This window comes from Agrilus planipennis, unplaced genomic scaffold (genome assembly GCF_000699045.2).
Source record: "Agrilus planipennis isolate EAB-ADULT unplaced genomic scaffold, Apla_2.0 scaffold333, whole genome shotgun sequence".
Taxonomy (NCBI): domain Eukaryota; kingdom Metazoa; phylum Arthropoda; class Insecta; order Coleoptera; family Buprestidae; genus Agrilus; species Agrilus planipennis.
The window spans coordinates 37,247-55,680 of NW_020439207.1; the positions used below are offsets into that span (position 1 = coordinate 37,247).

At 34.1% G+C, this 18,434-nt stretch overlaps 1 long non-coding RNA gene across 1 annotated transcript in view; it reads left to right on the forward strand.

Moving 5' to 3' along the window:
- Nucleotides 1-18,434, forward strand: part of LOC112905537 — a 154,180-nt gene that overhangs the window by 11,475 nt on the left and 124,271 nt on the right. The window lies entirely within an intron of this gene.

The following is an 18,434-nucleotide window of genomic DNA, read 5'->3' on the forward strand; positions in this document are numbered from 1 at the left end:
CTGATGAGATCCAGAAACATCGAAATCGCGATCCGCGTCTGGCAGTTTCGACAGAATACAGACCACTTCGAATTATTTTATTCGTATGTTATTTTGATAAATATGCCAAAAAGTAAGAAATATCTGAATTTCTCTCTATTATGAAGTTATAGTTTTGCTTAGGGTCCTTTCCGCTTTATTTGTAGGGGTTTGTACTTATGCATGTATTGTTAATATTATCATACTACACCAAATGAAAATGCCTAGGTACCTAAAGCTATTTTTGATGACTGCTACCTTGAAAAAAACAATAACCTATAGCTTCAGCTCTCTTCAATTCCGAAACGCTACCTTCCTCACCCAATTACTTAGTTACGTCACAGTTTTTTCTCACTGTTATCGGGATATACATCAGCAGAACTGTACTCAAAATACTCCGCAAGTTTTTCAATTACTCTCTAAGTTCCACAATTACTCAATTAATTCGATATAACTAACAATAAGTACAACTGAAGAAAAATAAGACACTGATCTCACTAATCAAAACGGAATTACGTGTGATATAGTTTAATCCAAAATATAATTTATAAAAGTGTTCAAATGATGCATCTGTAGCGTTATGAGTGATATTTAGTGACATTAAAGCGGATTTGCTGATGTTCTGTCGTAAACCGTCATGGCTGTGCAGCTTCGTCTCATAACAGTATTTCTTGGCAGCGCAATTAAACTAGTGGAACACTCAAGGTCAAGGAAAAGATCATTATTACACTATTAGTGTAAAGTTCTGCAGCTTCTATCTCAATCGTAGCCTTCTCAAATGTTGTGCTCTAAGACATCAAAAATTTCCTGATTTTGAACCTAGTATAACCACTTTGGGTCCATCTTTTAATATGCTTACTTGTCCAAGAGTAGAATCTTATTTTTTGTTGCCATTTCTTCCCCAAAATTGTATTGTGGTTAATAGGAAATGAAGCTATAATGGGGCAAAGGTTTTTTATTTATACGAAACCGACAATCTACGTTTCGCCTCAATTACGAAGCATCTTTAGGGTTAGGTTTCTAAGTTACCTATAGGATATGAGAGCCCAAGGTTCCGGTGGTTTTGTCGTTGAACATAGTCCGATGAAACATGTATTTATGTGTGATAAATTAAAATAATGAATTAGAAAAATTAATTAAAATCACTTATAACACACAATGTATCTATAGATAAAATAATAAATAGTTAAAAATTAAAGTCACTTCAAATAACACAAGTATAGATAAAACAATAAATATCATAAATAACTAAAAGTCACGTGGTAACAAGGACGATGTACACAGTGATCCTTACCGTAACTTAGAAACATAACCCTAAAGATATTTCGTAATTAAGGCGAAACGTAGGTTGTTGGTTTCGTATAAATAAAATTCCTTGGCCGCTAGTAGCTTGATTTCTTACTCTATACGTAGAATCTAATGCTCTATCGAGTTATGGGATTATTTATGGGAATTCCTAATTGAAAATTTTAAGTTAATCTTGTAATGTAGCATTTGACCTTAGTCTCAGATCAAAATCAAGATCATCATGGGATTCCCGGATGAGTGCCATACAACTTTGAATGTTATATTCTTTTTGCAAGAATAGATATTTTCGGAGATTTTTGGGGATTTCCGTACTTTTCCCAGCCCTTCATATTACAGCAATATGTACAGTTGCTTCAATTTTATTTTGTCGATTTTGGATTATAAAGTTAAAATTGTAAATATTTTACTTTATTAATTATTACTGGAACAAGAAATCAACTAACCCGTATACCTACTGCAAGGAAAAGAAAGATCTTTCTCGGCCAATTACAGGTGACGAACACTAATCATACTTAAAGTTTGTGCATCTTTACATTTTATTTAAACAGTTTGTAGAATGTGTCTCTGTTTTAGTATTATACTACCAATTGCTTCATAAATCTTGAATATATTAAGTATAGTGGCGTTGACAAGCTTTAGTCACATACCTACTGTAAAAAAATGAACAAAACTACTATTTTTCAATGTTTATTTAAATGACATATTTAGAATCTACATAATGCAAAAGTCAAAATAAATGAAGATTTTGAAAGCTAATTATGAATATAATTATACAAAGGTATAAAAACAGAAGAATATGCACATTTCCTCCAAGAACACGCACTTTTTCGACGATGTTTTATTATTTATTGATCTCATAAAATTAAGTACGTTATTCAGTTAATAAAAAACAGTTAATTGTCAAGACAAATAAAATACGACAAAAATAAGTAAGGTATCAATATATTTAGCTTAAACTACCTCACCAAAACATTTGTACTTTTCGTTTATTTCGTTCGTACTCCCGTTGTTGCGAATTTTGAATCTCGCTTTAGCATTAATAGAACGATGAAGTTGATAGATCGTTTAGTTAAAGATCACGTACAGTATTATGGTATGAATTTACTTTGTTGTGTTGTTTATCGAGAGTATCACAAGCTTCACCTTTACCATAAAAATAAATAAATTAATCAATAAAATAAATTTTTTGCCTAGACTAAATTTTAAAATACGTGACTGCTTACAACATAATTCACATAATTCGAACTAGGTACAACTTTTTTGTAAACGTACCTTAGCTTTGAAACATTGTTTTTCGGATCATTTTAAGCATTTAGCTTATGAGCATGAAGAGGGATGTAAGCTAAAACATCTATTTTTTCGTGTAACTTTAAGAAATCAAATTTGTCTAATTTGAAAAACTATCAAAAGAATAACAGAATTGCATGATATTGAGTGATACGATATACTAGTAAATAATTAAGTAAATGGTGACAAAGTTAAACTGAAGTAGTTCTTGAAATACTATACTATGGATGTAGTGTAGTCAACCAGTCTATTTTATATTGTTATTATGATTAATAGTTTGCATTTTGTGCTTGTAAAGGGCAGTATTACCTAAAGATTACACAACTGTTAATCAGGAGCATAAAATATAAGGAATCTCGCCCAGGTTTGAGGAAAAACACTTACTAAACAATTACTTCTTCTAAAGAGGCTTACTTATTTTAGGAGAAGCAATTGGTGAAAGTGTTTTAAATAAAAGCTAAAAATGGAAATCGATTTCTGTTTTTGCTTCGTTAAATTTCTTTATTACATATATACTGGTATTCAATTTCCATAAAGTTGAAGTCTTCGAATTCTTGCAAAAAAATATTTATTCAATTTTTCGAAAATAATATTCTGTTTTATATTATGTGTTTGAAGAATTTGCAGCTTAGCTTTTCCCTGCTGTTTATTAACTATTCTGTTTGTTTCGTATCTACCTATAGCGTATTTTCATTCTACGGTAAGATTAATGCCATTTCGATAGCCTTTAAAAGGTTTTAAATTTATTTTGTTATTTTTCTTTTCGATTTTGCGAATTTCTTAAAAGATTTTTATTAAGATGGTCCGATCGGTTTATAGAAAAGTTTCATAATAAGTAGAACTAGCCTATAATAGAAAACACCACAAATGGCATGGTGAACGCCATCTGTAGTACGATGCTACATTTTAGGATTACGTATGCTCCAAGGTCCATTTAAATATATGGATATCTACTTGCTGAAACGAATTCCGGCGTAGTTCACCTCAAAGTGATATTCACGTTACCATAATCGAACAAAATAATTCGAAGTGGTCTGTATTCTGTCGAAACTGCCAGACGCGGATCGCGATTTCGATGTTTCTGGATCTCATCAGCGCGTCGCAGGCAGCTCCGACAGAATACAGACCAACCTTTACCTGCTGCCCCAACAGCGCGTTTTAGAAAACACCACAACTGGTATGGTGAACGCCATCTGTAGTACGATGCTATATTTTCTAAAACGCGCTGTTGAGACAGCAGGTAAAGATTGGTCTGTGTTCTGTCGGAGCTGCCTGCGGAGTGCTGATGAGATCCAAAAAGATCGAAATCGCGATCCGCGTCTGGCAGTTTCGACAGAATATTAATAAAAATCAATTAAAATAATGGTACCCATGTAGCACTGCCGGTTACACTCACAAGTTGATATGCAGAACGACCACATACAACTCATTTTAAACTGTCATGCCCCTTCCCTTTATCTGGATGCACCGTCACAAAATTCAAACTATGTGTTTCATTGTATTCACGCGGGTTTTATCTCTAACCGTTTAAAATGAGTTGCAATATGTACTAATTTTTTTCTGCATAAAAGATGTCCTTTTCTATACTCCTGATAATGTGTGTACAAAACTTCAAACTCTCTTCTGCATTTATAATACTAGTAATGATGATAGTGCGTACACACTAGCAGACACATGATGGAAGATCTCAAAACTAAGTCTACTTCATACAGAAAATAATACAGTGTAGATTTCACTGTTTAAAATTAAGTTTCTCACGTCGTGTCAGGTCGGATATAACAGATAGATATATTTCATTGTTAAAGAATTAACATTGGAACAAGAAGCTGATGGGATATAACGTATAACTTTTAAACGCCAGAAACCATTTACACAAAGAAAAGTCTTATCTGACTTGTGAGTTACATATAACAAAGTAATTGAATGGTGTACGAGTTTTAGGGATGATCGTTCATCTTTCCTATTTGGAAGTAACGCATATCTCCATTCCCACACGGGCCGATTTACCGCAAATTCGTGGATGCGATCTTTTGCATTACATTTGTGGACAGAATTCTGAATCGAATTTGAGCAAATAACCTGGAATTGTACGAATCAGATGATTGATTTCTTTTGCATGACTGAGCATCCATACAGTTTTGCTTATCATGTAGAATTTGTAGAAGCCTTTCACAAATGCTATGCATAGCTTCCACCGAAATTACTTGTGTGGTATTCGTAAAATTTCAGGAATATAACCGATGTACTAGAAAAAGATTGTTAGTGATGTATGTCTGGAACCTAGAGCTGTATGGGTGCGAAACATGGACGGTGGACGCGGCGGAAAAAAAAAGGTTAGAAGCGTTCGAAATGTGGTGTTACAGGCGAGTGATGAGGAAACCGTGGATAGAGAATGTTAGAAATGAAAAGGAATTAGAAAGAATGGGGGAACACAGGACTATATGGACCTCTATACCTATATAGGTGATCAGAGGACTCTATGGAAGTGGAAGGGCTAGTCAGAGACACATCAGAGGAAGGAATAGATGTTAAGAGAAGTAGAGGTAGACCTAGATTGAATTGCTGGTCACAAATAGTTAAGGATGTGGGATGTTCTAGTTTTAGAGCAATGCTAGGATTAGCTCAGGATAGGAAAGAGCGGAGGTGCGTGACGAACCAGTATTCGGACTGACGACCTTATGATGATGATGATGATGGTGATACTGATTCATTGAGAAGTCGGACTTTGAAATTTCATTAAAATTTAGAAATAGTCAGCATTGGATACTAAATTAAAGGTTAAATTTAATTTCATCAAAACGGAAGTTATTTAAATTTAAAAACGAGGAGTTATCATTAAGATGATTATTTGTGGAGTCATTCATTCTACTGCATTTACTATAATTTACATTTCATTTCCTGGTTAGTGTTGCGTTTGCTTCAAAAATTGTTTTTTAAGTGCGCATTTATTACACCTTTTATGTGACCATAAATACTGCATAAATAACTGACTTCGTGCCAATACTTTATCGAAGTTGGAGGTTGTGTAACACAATAAATTATCGCATTATAGTCACCTGTTCGTTAACTACCATGGACATGTATTTCATATATGCACTAATCCATAATGCAGACTTTTCTAAGTGTATTTTTTGCAAAAACGTTTGACAAACTTGCTCCACATTTTACATATGGTGCAATTTATCTAAAAGAGTACCTAATTGTTAAGTGCCGATATTTAGACTAGGTGATTTCCTTTAAAGTCTCAGTACACTTATATCAATACTCATGATGTACATATATAAGTATTTTGTGGTGTGAAATTCTGTAATTTTGTTTATTTAACGCATGCGTGAGTTTCACTTTCCAAAGCGTCAATAAAGACAAGCCTGAATATCACCCACATGTTCTCGAAAAACTGGGAAATAAAGGCGAAAAAGTAATAAAACGTTTGGTTCAAAACACTTAATGTGTCAGTTTGACGAATATTTATAGATCAGTTATTTCTTGCTGATTTTTACTCCTTTTAGCAAATACACAGGTCACTGGATAAGTCTTCCAATACAGCTGTTATTTTTACACTTTTACAAAATAACATTCATTACAGTTTATGCACTGGTTATGCATAAAAACCATTCATCAAAAATATCCTTCCACGTTTCTTCTGAACTGGCCTGATCCCAATCAACTAAAGGTTCAGTGTCTGTATGAAACTTTCTCCCTTTCAAGAGACTCTTAATGGAGTCACAGGGAGCTAGGCCTTCACCACTGCTATTCAAAAATTCTTCACTTACTCGATTTTGGGTACGTTATCATAATGAAAATGTCAACTGTCCGTTCTCGGATTTGGTCGAATTTACTGAAATTTGGGAAAACTTTGGATAGACCGCCTCTGAACTAGAATTTACTCATTTTCGAACAAATAAACGTCATTCTTGTTTTTTAACGGCACATCAAGATAATATGGTCAGGTTTTGTTACCAGTAAAAACATTATTGATGTTATTTGTAGTAGTACCATTTTCATATACATATTTTCTACATTTTTTTTTTACAAAAGATTACTCTGTCCTCCTTTTGTTCAACTTTGAGGTCGTGCGGCACACATAGAAGAATTGAAGAATTTTGTCTGTACTTGGTGTCCTTACCTATATCCTAATTCTCCTCTAACTATTGATATACCATACGTCAATTTTCCTTAAATAATTTTGACTTTTGCCATGTTTTCTGGGCCGGTAGCATGAATGGGACGACACTGACATTAAAGTAACCACGTATAAACTCACGGTATCATCGGTAGGCTGTTTTGAGATGTGACATTTTTCCTCAAAACAGTTTTCATGTTTTTCCACATACTCATCTATGGATAATACGCACAGTTCGTCACTAAACCGCTCAGACATCTTATTTACTTAAGAAAATTTTTAGCAGCTTTTTAAGTAACTGAAATCGACTTATTATACACTTTCGACCCGACCCGGCTTCGCACTGGTAATTGTTAGTTTCCTCGCTAGAGGGCTCCGATAAACGCGTGCGATCGCTTCTAATGATAAAGTGCTATAGATACCGCCTCAACTGCTATGATGTCCCTGGATTTTAAATTTATTTATCTTCGAAAATATTCATTTAAATTACATCCTGTAAAGGGCCTTATTGATCTATATTAAATGTACAATGTATTTAAGGTACTTCATTGGATAAGAATTAATGCCGTAAAAAGTAAAGGATAAAAAATGGTTATTGTAAGAGATAGACATATACTATCGCGGACTTCTTTGTAGACCTTTTTAAGGTGTACAATACTGTAGTACATTATTTTGATGTATCTCGTAGGGTTCAGCTAGCGTTTGCAATGTAAGTGCAAGAAAATGTGTTTATTTACGACATCATATTAGAAACCTCCAAAATTATCAGTGTTTCTCTACTATATTATGCATATAAACCTTCTTCTTGAATCACACTTTTCGTAGTTTTAATGATCTAAACATACATAGGGCCAGACAGCGGAAAGCGACTTTGTTTAATACTATGTAGTGATGAACTGTCAAGATATTTACTGGAGTTTTGGGTAAAAATATTTTTCCAACTGCTCTCCGTTACTTAAAATCAACTATTTCGGATAATTGTTTAATTTTTCTTCATATGACAGAAAGCACTGGGGTAATTTATAATGTTTACGTTTTACTGATGAAGCAACGGCAAAAGATGATTTTCAGTGTAGTGTATAAATACAAAGTAAATTAATTTACATAAATTCATATAATAACAAAAATTAACATAGACAAGTACCTACATGTCGTGTATGCTCATAATCCTAAAATTAATTAATATGCTCAACACACATCACGTATCGCGCGTAGTGGGTAAATGTGCGCACAGGATATTTTTCTAAAAAGGAAAAGAATGGATGAAAACTATACTCAAAAGCCATTCATAATTCCCTTTGTAAATAATAAAAATATAAAAAGTAATGATATGTGTACTTATGTTTCATTGGTGTTACTAATAACTGTGTATTTATTGATAAATGTTTTTGATTATCAATCATCGAACAACGGCGACCCAAGGGCAGAGTCAGCAATTCTTATCCTGTGCTATACTTCATTTACTTTCTTTAGCGATGTGCCCCTTCCAATGTTTTGGATGCGCGCTGGCAAAATCGTAGGTAGGGAGAAAAAAGCTCATTATACTCTCGCTTCTTGTCCATTAAACATATTTTTTCATACACTACCTGCCAAAAGTTTCGTTCACTCATGAATAGTAGTGCGAATCGAAAACAAGCGTTAAAGCCTTTAATTTGTCTTCAAATATAAATAAACATCTCGTTGATATTTTCAGTAGTAAATGGTACCAATAACAGCACATTTGAGCAATGCAATTATAGTGGATAAAATGGTCAATTTTTCCATGCAGTACTGTACGGATAATACGCTCCTCACGGGTTAAGAGTTTGGTAGAGAGTTGTCTCCTTCCTTTTCTGGCCTAGTGCTGTTCTTTTCTACTTTGCGCCGGTCAAACTGAAGGTCACATCGCTACAGAAAGTAAACGAAGTATACAACTCTACCCATATCGCTGGCATGCTGCTAATGTCATACTGTTTTCGTTATCTGTGCTCCCGCAATTTTCGTTCCATGGTAAAATTTCAATTAAAATAAGATGCACATTTGAAAGTATCAAAATTTTTAAAATCTTATTAAATCCGATAAGAACTTATTTTCCTTAGACTGTTTGTTTAAACAAAGATACAGTTAGATTTTCCTTGATAAATTTTAATGTTTTTGCTAGGTATTGTCCTACGTTTTTAGCTTCATTCGATTTTCAACTGTATTATTGACTCTCTAAATTTATGAATCCTTAGAATATAAGATAAACTAAAATTTATTGTATCTTATTACTTTATCCATGTTTTATATTTTATAAAGTTTCTATCAATAGCTGATTTATAATGCATGGGGCTTAAACTGAAATCAAGCAAAATGTGATTTAGTATAAATTACTAGGTATATAAGTATCAACTTTGCTTTTTTCTGTATAATTTCCTTCAGTTGCTGTATTGGGAGACTTACCATACACATTTAATTAAAAAGACGTTCCTTTAATAGTTTCGTGCGAAAATCAAATCGGCCCTTAGTTAATAAAACCCTTGCAGACGACAGTTTTAGGTTAAATCCATCTAATTAAGGGCAAACCTCGCTGTCGTATCACTATTGTGAATGAGGAAAATGATACGTTTCTAGTTATTTGCGGTATACATTTACAAACGGACTCATTTCCCTAATGCACCATTCATTCCACTTAGAATTCAACCACTTCTGCCCCATTGTCGCTAATAATATTGAGTTTGTATTGGCGTGAGTATTACTTTAAACACATAATGAACGACCACACCGCCTGCAATTAATACAATGGGTGATTAGATAAAAGTAGCAACCACAAAGGCATGTGGGAAACAATAGTTACTTAAACCAACAATTATGGTATTGTTTTTATCTACTGAAAGCCTGTTATTACTGCTTAAAAATACTCTTTTAGAATTATTACTAATTTACAGTAAATAACTATAAATAATTTTAAATAGACTATATACTAATTTTAAATTTTAATCACAGCGTGATTAGTATGCCTTAATAGTATAGCAAAGAAAGCAACTACTTTAATATAAATCGAATAAACAAATATTTTCAATTACTAAAAACGAGTAGAAGTAGATTTAAAAATATTTTACGCCCTCTGCTGGTGCTCCCTTGAAATAAGTTTTTTTTATAACATTCGACTTTCATCAACGGCATCTCTATAAATAACTGAGTAAGAATTTAATAGACGTTCTTTTTATTACGATTTGCCTACCTTTTACGTATGTGAGCTTCATCGTCGATTCAATTAGACATGTTGATAGCTTCATAAGGTCTTGTTTGAAACAAATAGCCACTAGATGGCGATGCACTGTCTGTACTTAAATACTGCACAAACTGCTCTTTAGGAGCCAGACAGCGAAACTATAACCTAATCTGAACCCTTGCTGTAGAACTGTAACTACAAACTATTCGTGGGTAAGCCAAGCAGGAAATTCTTTCTCACTCCAACCTAACTTAAATCCATGGTGTATTGCATTTTTTTAGATAGAGATAATGGACTGAGTAATATCCTCATGAAATTGACTACTCTATAGAACAGCTGTTCCCAAATGGTGATCCGCGGAAATCCGGGGTTCCGTGGAGAGGTCACAGGGATTCCGCGAGATATAACGTTTCTTGTCCTAGTAAAAATATACAAAATCCTGCGAAAAACAATCATGGCCAATGATTCTGGATACACAATTAACTCGCAAATCAAGCTAAATCATCAATGTTAACCATGGCGGAGTATGAGAACTTAATCGATATTAAGAATTCATCTTCCTTAAAACAAAAATTCGAATTAGCTGATTCAAATTCGAATGATCTTTAGATCAAACTTAATGATGGATACCCTGTAGCCGTTGAGAAGGTTATCACGGTTCTTGTTTCTATTTATTTCGACTTCAGATTACAGACGAGCTATTCAGTTTCAGTTTACGCTTACACTAAAAACAAATTCAGAACTAGACTGAGTACCACTCCGCTTTCGAATTGAATATAGGACATTAAATCAAATTTCAAAGCTATTATAAACAAAAACGTGCAGATTAAATATGTAAGTGCAATAAAGATTTTGAATCCGCAATTCAGTTTGAACAACATGTACACAATAAGGTGCCAGGAGTCAGACATAAAACTATCATTACTTTACTTTTATGTCGAGATGGGATTCCGTCAAAAAAGGGTGGATCAGAAAGGGTTCCGTAGCAGAAGCAAATGGAAACTGCTGCTCTAGAAAGAGAGAAAACGATCGTGCGGTCAATAGTTGTTATTTTTTCTTCTTAATTACCTCATTCATCCGTTCCTGCAAGAATGTGACGTAGATCAATCAAAATTCTAGAAAAAAATAACTACTGATCGCGCGATTGTGGCTGTAGTTACTTCTGTATGTCTAAGATTGTACAGCTCACGTTTTAATCAGGGAAACCTTTCCCAACATAAATTACCTCATATATGCCAAAGAAACCTCTTCCACCACAAAACACCCTAAGCTTATGGTACATACCTTTTCATACAAGCCAATCAGGGAGTCCTCTCTCACTATAACCCAACTTAAGGTGTTAGTCCATAGAACTTTATACATATCATTCAAGGAAGCCTTCTCCACCGTAACCTAAATCCATGCTGAATAGCAGGTCACTGGTTCACATAAGTAAGAAGTCCTTTCTCACCATACCCCGATGCACTATGAGAATCAGTGTTCCTCTATATAGCAATCTAATTTAACCTGATGATTCCGTTAGCATGATTCCGTTAACGGGCATATAGCCGTCTTATTTATGGCCCTACGACTAGCGATAGTGAGGTTTCAATATGCCCAACACGTCAAAAGAGTGGTGATTTTTAATTTAATATTCTGGTTAGACGACAACATCCTAGATATCGAATGCAAGTATAAGGCAGAGTTCTATTATCCTGTAGTTATCCTTTTTAATAGTGAGCTACTTCCAGAAAGTGGGATCTTAAGAGAAGATAGCCGTACAAATGATTAGCTATTACAAACCTACAACGCAGAACCATAAATGCTTAGAACATTAGGTAGTGACTTTATCGTTTGATCCGTTGCTGCCTTTATGACATAAGCTTTTAGTAATACTACCCTGTTTCTGTAACGAAAGAGTTAAAATAGGGTCATAATTATTTATTTAGTACTATATCGAAATTATCACGAATAAGGGCCTTATCACGTTATCTACTAACTCCATCAGTAAGTTGAATATCTAAAAACAAGTTTGTTTCCTATAGACTATAAAGAACCGTGACACCAATACTAAAATCGATATTGTTTCGTCATCAGTTTTTGTTTATTTTGCAAATGGAACCTAATAAAAGTAGGTATATTAGTAGGATACGCTATGATTAAAAGAAATTGCGGAAACGGTGTGCGTAAAAATATTCTCTCGAATAGCAGCATCGAACTAAAGAACACTAATAACGGCGAAATGTGTTCCAGTACCATAAAATTTAAAGTAGAGCAAGCAGTTATATGAATAATATCTGGCAATATTCCCAGTTCAAATTAATTCCTAATAAATCCACACATACATTCTTCATAAGAGATTTACCGAAAGTATTGAACATTCAACAAACTGATGTTGTTATTAATTTGTGCTTGTAAATAGCCTAGAATTATTGAATGCAGATACATTGTTCCGAAAATCTTAGAAAAAAAGATCAGTTAATTTTTAATTTTTAGGAAATATACTCCTTGCGACAGGACATTTTCACGCCGACCTTTCGCTGTAAATTGTGAACGTTTTCAATATAGGTTTTGTCGTTAAATTTATTAAACGGTATTTGTATATTTGATTAATTCATAACTTACAACCAATTACCGTTTTGAGTTTAATCATTAATCAAGTCCTCTAGGTACCTGCTTTCCTTTTCTATAGTGACCACAAAATCTACCTTGATAAGGTCACATTTTAGTGCGAAACATCGGATTGGTGTTGTTGTTATTTGAATTCATTTCAACTAATGCAGTATTCATGTAAATTACCTAAAATTTAAATTCATCTAGAGATTTTAAATTGGGAAGGAATATTCCCGGAGTACTCCAGAGGTACACTAAGGAACAAAATTTTTAAATCCTATTTCTAAAGTGATAAAAAGGGGTGGTAAATTTTCTTTGGAGAAATATTAAATTAATGGTATTGGAAGTGATGACTTTGTAAAACACTAAGCAATTGTTTATGGGTGGGGCGCACACACGTAGCGATAAGATTACGCGGCTGCCAACTTGCTAGCGTTTTTAATTATAAGCGCCTCATTAACTATGGTTCTTTATCTACACGGTTTTACATCCCGTACGTTGGGGCGCTATCACGAGATGCACTCTACAGTCGAACCTAAATGAGCGAAAACTGGATAAGTGAGAAAACTCTATAAGCGACAAAAATAGTCAGGTCCTGTCATTTTTATACCCAAAAACGTCTATGAGTGACAGTGTAAGTATACTTCGATTACTTTCTGTAGCGATGTGACCTTCAGTTTGATCGGCGCAAAGTAGAAAAGAACAGCACTAGGCCAGAAAAGGAAGCAGACAACTCTCGGCCAAACTCTTAACCGGTGAGGAGCGTATAATCCGTACAGTACTGCACGGAAAACTTGACCATTTTATCCACTACAATTGAATTGCTCAAATGTGCTGTTATTGGTACCATTTATTACTGAAAATATCAACGAGATGTTTATTTTAACTTTAACGCTTGTTTTCGACTCGCTTTACTATTCATGATTGAACAAAACTTTTGGCAGGTACTGTATAAAAAAGTATGTTTAATGAACAAGGGTCGAGAGTATAATAAGGTTTTTTGCCAGCGCGCATCCATGACATTGGAAGAGGCATGTCGCTAGAGAAACTTAACGAAGTATACCTCTTTTAGAAAGAGTTATTTTGCACTTCTAGATCTCTGTAAGTGACAGTCTTTTACTCTAGTAGACTTCTGTAAGCGAGACTATTTACAATTACAAGACATCTGCAGCACACTTGTGCGCTTGTTCCTACCTGCTCATGGTACTCATCCTCAACATTTGGTTTCAGTTGATAACAATCATTGGAGAAAGTACGTTGACGTTGTTCCCTCAAAATGTGGAAGCGAAAAATTAAAGTGATTTCATTAAGTGATCACTCAATTATTTTTGATAAAATTTATGAAATTGAGAAAAATAAAATTGTAAAAGGGATAGTCAGAAAAAAGTAACTGATTTCTTTAAATAAATAAAATAAATACCTATTTATAGCCGAATGTGTATATACTTATGTATTATACTATTATCATACTATTTATTAACGCTCTAGCATCATGTTTATGTTAGACTTTTATTAACCTCTTTAAATGAGAAACTCTCGGAATGAGAATAATATTCAGGTCCCTTGAATTCTAGCTTATCCAGGTTCGACTGTATTCCGGAATACTAATCAGATATGTACACACTAGAGAAACATTTATTAGCATTTGTAAAAAAACTAGTTATAACCAATACCTAATTTTCAGAATAAATAAATTGTAGATACATAAATGGCTTCCTGAAAGCTACTTTATTAATTTTATTTGAGTGACAAATATATTAATTGGATTAAATGGAATTACAACGATTGCTCACGGGAAGATTGTATAAGTAGGTATATCATGTTTGTGAAATTCAGCTAATATTGAACAACGTACGGCAGAGTCAACAAAGTGAACGTCAGTGTTTCCACGGATGTATGATACGCTTTGATGTCCCTTAAATTGATATTATAAAGTGCTCTGTTTGTGATTGGTGAATTGGTCACCACAGATAAATACAAACTTCCCTTCTTAAACAGGCATTATCCGATTAGCAATTAATTTACTGTAATCAATGCCAAAAGGGCATTAGAAGTTATTTATTGTTTAAATCGCGCAAAATTTTCGGTATTGTCCTGTTGTCACCACATGGGTTTATTTATTAATTTTTTAATTCAACAAGTGTTTGAGCAGTTTTTTCCAATCCTCGAAGCACTTCAAAAAATTATTTTTTGTGATCTTGTTCAGCTGCTCCTTCGATGTCGTCTTTATCTCCTCAATCGTAACGTAGCGTCATCCTTTCACGGGCCTCTTCAGTTTCGGGAACAACAAAAAGTCACTGGGGCCAGATCTGAGGAATACGGTGGCTGCGACATTATTAGTGTGTTGTTTTTGGCTAAAAATTCGCGCACAAACAACGATGTGTGAACAGGGGCGTTATCATGGTGCAAAAGCCAATTTTTGTTCTTCCACAAATCCGAGTGTCTGGCGGATTGCTTCGCGCAAATTGCACATAACTTACAGTTACTATTCCTTACTGACTGTGCTACCCTATGGCAAGAACTCATGATGCACCACGCCTATGAAATCGAAGAAAGTTGTAAGCAAAACCTTGACATTAGCCCTAACTTGGCGCGTTTTTTTCGGTCTTGGTTCGTGCGGCAGCATCCGTTGAAATGATTCAGCTTTACTTTCCACGTCATAACTATAAACCCATGATTCGTCACCTTTTTGAGCAATAACTCTTTAGCAATGTTAATGCGATACTGTTTTTGATCGAAATTGAGCAATTTTGGTACGAATTTCGTGGCGACCTGTTTCATGCTCAAATCAATGGTGAAAATCGAATGGCAGGAGCGAATCGATATGTTTAGGTTCTCAGCAACTTCTCTAACGGTGATTTGACGATTGGCCAATACTGTTTTCTTCACTTCATCAATGTTTCGTTTGCTCGAGCGTTCGAAACATCCCACATCCTTAACTATTTGTGAACAGTAATCTAATCTAGGTGTACCTCTACTTCGCTTACCTCTAAAAGTGAAAAGTTGTATTGAAAAGTAATTTACAAATTTATACAAAATTTATCGACGTTTTGGTCAGTTTGATTTCTTAAACGTTTATCAAGACCTTACACTTATGTCATAAATATGTGTCAAAGACAATCGACGACCACATAAAACTAATTTTTCTATCCTTCGGGACAGAATTTTTCCTCCTGGAACCCTACGTCCTTTTCTATGCTCCTAACAATCATCGATCGAGTACTGAAGGCGTGAAATTGACCATATAAAACCGATTTTTTTTATCCCTCAGGAGCAATATTTCTTTTGGATAAGAGGTACCCTATGTGCTTTTCTGCACCCCTGACAATATGTGTACAAATTTTAATGATGATCGGTTGAGTGGTTAAGGTGTAAAAATCCGACAAACAAACAAATAATATCACATTTGCATTTATATTAATTGGAATAAAACACTTAATACTCTCTTATATGGTGTTAAGATTTATGTTGATTTTTTATAATTGTTATAGATTACTATAAATTACTTATTGTTTATATAACTTTACATCTTTACCCTTGGGTTTTGATTTGAATGGATTAACTGAAGAACTCTATAACAATTATGTATAATATATTTAAAATCCACTAATTACCTATATCTATTTCATCAAAACATTTATAAGATAATGATTTTATATTTATTGAAGGTAAATGTTCCAAAACTAAATCAATTGTATAAGCTTTGTGGATATTTTAATTTCCTAAATTTTAGTACCTAGAGTAAATTGGTTAGTAAACTTGATAAACAAATTGAAAGAATAATGATTCCAATAACGTATAGCATAGGTGGTCGTAAAAAGTAGCCTAAACTTTTGTTTTCATTCGATGAATTTTTCTATCGATTAATTATTTCATGAATTTAGTGATATTTCGGTATTAATCAAGAGGTAATAGCTAATATTCACTTTTACAACACCTTTATGATTCTTGTCATTTGAAGTCTGAATTTTCCATGTAGAAAGTTCGCATTTTTAATGTACCTTGGATTTATTTTCTTTATTTTGTACGTTAAATGGGATAATATTCCTAACAGACATTCATGTCTCGAGATTGTTTGTTTACTGCTTTATTGGCAAATTGATTTGCTGTCATTGTATGCTGTTATTTTCAGTATTCAAAAATATATTTTTAGGACAGTTAAAAAGAAAATGTTTATTTCGCTACATTAAAGGTGAAGTTTTGAATGATTTGATTATATAGATAAACGTAGGCTTTCACGGCCAGCGTCCTCAGTGCTAATATTTTTATTGTTTTCGAGCTGTCTGACTGTGGTCTTTGGAATTTTTTCCCTACGTTTCGCCTACAATTGCAGCACGCATTTTAAAGGGTAGTACAGGTTGTACGAACGAAGCTGGCGAGCGGCCGCACAGGTACTTGCCCAGTTATCGCCTATAGCGTACTAGGAAATACTTAATATAAAAAAGTAACTTGTCAAAGAGGAAAAAGTAAACCCAATACTTTTGTTTGTTTTGTAGTTAGTTGTCACATTCACTGCCCTCATCGGAATTACTATCACTGTCACCGACATCAACAATTGGTTCTGTTTGTACGTCAACTACTTGCTCGTTATCTAACATAATATTTAAATAAATCACATTAAAGTAAACTATTGCACCTATTTCTTTTTTATATGTTATATTCCAAAATTGGAACACAGACTTTTAAAAAAAGTTTATTATTACAAAGTACAAACAATAGTAGGTCTAGTCTTAAGCTAGAATGACTAATCTACTGTATAAAAAACTTTTATAAACTATAAGTTGTAAATGCAACGTCAGCAAAAGACGTCTTGAGGGATCGAGCTATATCTTGTCTTAACATATATAATCTTTAAATATCAACAAGAAAACCAACCGAATAAGTTATTTTTTTAATTTAATTTTAAAATTGATGCCTGCTTTTAAATATTTAATCTACGCCCCTGATAAGGATACTGAAGAAAGAGGGCCGTAACTGTTATATCTAAAACTGCCTACTTTTGCCACAGCGCATCCACGCCATTTTAAAATTTCCGCCAGTTTCCAGCGTCAGCCCTATACGTTGCTCATCTCTAATTACCTTGAGTGCTACATAGTGCTACAAATCATCGTGCAAACTCGCAGCCGCAGCAGGATGCTTAATCATCAGCATCGAATTTTGTTACTTTAAAACATTCACACTAAGTCATGTGAAACGAAGTTGCTGGCTTCCCCTTGAGTTTGAGCCAGTTGATGGTTTATGCTGATCCAGAAAATTCACCTCGCGGTTACGATTACCTTTGTGTGAGATCCAGTTGACTTCCAATAAGCCGGAGCCAAACGTTAATTCAGGTAATGCAACACCAATACGTCTGCGAGAATATTGGTGCGGGAAACTAACTCAAGTAGTTTTCGGTTGGCAGAGCCCCCATGTCTGCAACTAATGGTGAATGGATGGTCCAAATATTCATATTCCAAGAGGAAGTAGAGGAATATGGGCACACAATTAGTACGCAGGATTAAATATAGTTTGTATCTTTATGTCCCCTTAGTAATAAAAATACTGATCCTTAATCAGTACTTCTTAATTAGATAGAATATGCATGGCTATAATCTCCCACATACCAACTCTTTCAAAGTATTTTTGTGCAACTCTCATCCCAAAGTTATATATTATCTTAATTCGAAACGGTCTGTATTCTGTCGAAACTGCCGGACGCGGATCGCGATTTCGATCTTTTTGGAGGCAGCTCCGACAGAACACAGACCAACTTTTACCTGCTAAAATGTAGCATCGTGCTACAGATGGCGTTTACTGCGCCATTTGTAGTATTTTCTAAAACGTATTGTTAAGACAGCAGGTAAAAGTTAGTCTGTGTTCTGTCGAAGCTGCCTGCGACGCGCTGATGAGATCCAAAAAGATCGAATTCGCGAT